General features: G+C 50.6%; 1 pseudogene; it reads left to right on the top strand.

Moving 5' to 3' along the window:
* The first annotated feature begins 2421 nt into the window (after positions 1 to 2421).
* Positions 2422 to 3190, top strand: LOC137367000 (N-acetylaspartylglutamate synthase A pseudogene; annotated as a pseudogene).
* Positions 3191 to 3457: the final 267 nt, after the last annotated feature.

Here is a 3457-nt window from a genome sequence, read left to right as displayed (position 1 = left end):
GTCTCAGAATTTGCACCCTCCACCAGACACACCACCTGAGGTGTCTCAGGGCGCATACTGCTCCTGAACATGGGAGGGCTGTATCCCCAGAGCACTTACTGCCACCTCAGAATGAATCACAGCCAAGAGCTGCTGACGTCCTGTCACCACTGAGACATGCATCTCCTAATGGATAAGGGCAGATAACATTGGCCACAAAGGACAGCAGTGCCTTATCTCACTCTATTTGGTGATTGTAGGAGAAGCAGGCACACAATGTCCGGGAGAGGGCCTAGATGGGAGGAGAGACGCCGTTCATCTACCGAATCACCCCAATGGAGCAGGCAGTGATGGAGAGAGCCAGGATAGTGGAAGAGGAGGCAGTCGGGCCTGGTGAAATGGGAGCTCCTGGTGATTACAGAGGGGCAGTGTGGTCATTAAGGGGGTGCAAGGCACTCCACCCTGTCAGATAGCGAATCACACACTGAGTAACATTGGGTAGCTTGAGCACTGCAGCGGTTTCTACTCTCCTAGACAGGGTGATGATCATAGCCCTCGTAGGCAAGAGGAGGTGTGAGAGGCAGAGGGAGCTGTGGTCAGTTCCCCTCAAAGGAGGGAGGACAGACACCGCCCTGCTCAGCCGGGCACAGGTGCAGAGATCTTTGGGAGGGATGACATCTATTGTCCAGCTGGTGCCCTCCACCAGGCACCCAGAGCACCTGGAAAGTGTTGAGGATGTCATGGATAAGGATAAGGGTGTCATCCCTCATGGGGCACCCTCGTCATGCTCAGCCTCCTAGGCTCCTCTGAATGAGGGATCATCTGTGCAGTAAGGCCAAGTGACAGAGGCTGCCCCTGCAATGATGCACGTGCAGCAGCATCTAGTGATGCCCCCAACGGGCATCGCTACGACGAGGACGACTGGCACATGCATCTCAGCTACAAGCCGAGACAAGTGAGCAGGCTGCCTCCAACTCCTCTGAGGCCACAGGGGAGCAGAGCATAGGAGTGGCTGAGCACAGAGGCCACCCCCATCATATGGAGCACTAAATGGGTCACTGGGATGTGCTCTTACTGTCTCTGTTTACTGTGTTCCACTCTTTGCATTATAAATGATGACACTTTAAGCTACATGTCTGGAGTCCTTTTATTGTTGCCATGACAGGAAAAGTGGTCTGAAGTGGCGAAGGAAATAATAGGATCCTCCACGGTGAGGGCAAAGCCTCTGGGCAGATGTGTTTCCTTCATTGGTAGTAAGTGATTAGATGTTCCATTCTGCAGCTTTTATGAATGTGTTAGCACAGGTATCTCAGACTCCCTTCCATACCATGCCCCTAAACCTGGGTTAGAGAGGCTCAGTTGAAATGTCACTGGATCCAGGACATTATTGGCATCCTCACAAGCCCTCCACACTCTGAGCTGTGCCCGGCCATCTTGTCATGCAGCAGGAACACCTCCATGTTCAGCATCATCTCCCTTCACCTCTACTTCCTCCCCCTCTCTCACCTCTTGCTCCTGCTCCTCTCTCAATGAGCTGTCTCCTTCCAGGCCTCATCGTCCTCAAGCTCTAATACAAGGCACCTTCCTTTCAGTCTTGGGGAGGACCCCTGCCAGCAAAAGCTCCATCTCCATGGACCTCCCTCTCCTTTATAGTCACCCCCACCGCCCCCCTCGCCGGGGCCTTCTGGACTGGCCCTGGAAACCCCGCCTCACTTGCCTGAGGACCGGGTCTCCAGCGCTGGGCTTGGGTCCAAGGCCTCTGCATTACCGGCACTGCCCACCGCTCTCAGTGGCACTGCCAATACTGCTGAGCTGCCAGCCCTGTGATTGGCTGGCAGATCTTGGAGGCACGATCCCCGTCCCCGCCAGGGATCCCGGCGATGGGCACTTAGGTTCTGGAACAACAGAAAATAGTGCTGGGCGGGCTCGAAAAGGCCGGGGCAGGGAACCCCCGCCTTTTCAACCCAGCAGCAGGAGCCCCACCACTGCCACAAAATCTCCACGTGTGTGTGTGTCTGTGTGTGTTTGTGTCAGTGTGTGTGTGTTTGTGTGTATGTCTGTGTCTGTATGTCTGTGTGCGTGTGTGTTTCTGTGTGTGTGTGTCTGTCTGTCTGTGTGTGTGTCTATGTGTGTGTGTATGTGTGTTTCTGTGTGTGTGTGTGTGTGTATCTTTCTGTGTGTGTGTCTGTGTGTGTTTCTGTGTGTGTGTATCTTTCTGTGTGTGTGTGTGTGTGTCTATGTGTGTGTGTCTGTGTGTGTGTCTATGTGTGTGTGCATGTCTGTATGTGTGTAAGTCTGTGTGTGTGTGTCTATGTGTGCGTGTCTGTGTGTGTCTCTATGTGTGTGTGCATGTCTGTATGTGTGTAAGTCTGTGTGTGTCTATGTGTGTGTGTCTGTGTGTGTGTTTCTGTGTCTGTCTGTGTGTGTGTGTGTGTGTGTGTGTTCCTGGCACGGGATACACATCATTTTTCTAATTTATCTCACCTCATGCAACATGATGCCCCGTACCTTTTCCAGAAATATGTAAAGGAATCTCACGGGAAGGATATCCGTGTGGTTATGGTGGGAGTCCATGTGATTGGTGCAATGCTGCGCTGCTCCATTGATGGCAGAACACAAAGCAACTGCTCACTAGGAAGTGTTGGTCTGATGTATCAGCTGAGTGAGCAGGGCAAACAGTTGGCAATCCAGATCTCCAATATCTTGGGCATGGATGTATACAGAATTGATCTGCTCAGGAATGATGATGGTTCATTTGTCGTATGTGAAGCCAATGCAAATGTAGCTTTCAGAGCCTTTAACAAAGCTTGAAATCTGTATGTAAGTGGTAACATAGCAGACTACGCCCTGTCGCTGCTGCCAAGTAGACTGACCAGAAAAGTGTCACTTCTTTCTGCAGTGTTGACTGCCAGTAAAACAAGTGAGCCTGGAGTGGGGGGTTCCAGTCAGCGCCATCCCAAAGGGTGTGTTCACCATGAGTTTGGGATCAAACTCTAGTGAGAGTAATCCTGAAATACTGGAGGTCAGGGATTCTAACACAACTGCTTCCAGGTCCATGCAGACTGTATTGCTTGAGCCGAGCTATAACATGAACAATCTCATAAGCAGTCATTTTGTAGGACAGAACTTGAGCATTCCTGAAAATAGAGACATGTTGTTGAAGTTTTTCATTTTGCACTCATCAGGACAATCCACAAGCGTACCAATGTAAGGGGAAGCATTTATACTGTATGACAAGAGAATGCCGACTGGTTGGCAAGTGAACTCTGATTGGTAGAGGTGTTGCCATGGAAAATGCACCCATTTATGGTGATTGACAGTTAACTGCCAAGCTTTGTTTGAAATTTAAACCAAGCTTGACTCTGATTGGTCAAGGCATTGCCCTGAGGAATGAACCAGCAAATGGCTATTACTTATTTTGTTTAGCTGAAACAGGCACAATGTGTGTACATGTTATTTCTGTCTGCAAAGAACAGGG

This window comes from Heterodontus francisci, chromosome 3, assembly GCF_036365525.1.
Source record: "Heterodontus francisci isolate sHetFra1 chromosome 3, sHetFra1.hap1, whole genome shotgun sequence".
Lineage (NCBI taxonomy): Eukaryota > Metazoa > Chordata > Chondrichthyes > Heterodontiformes > Heterodontidae > Heterodontus > Heterodontus francisci.
This window is presented reverse-complemented; position numbering and strand designations above follow the sequence as displayed.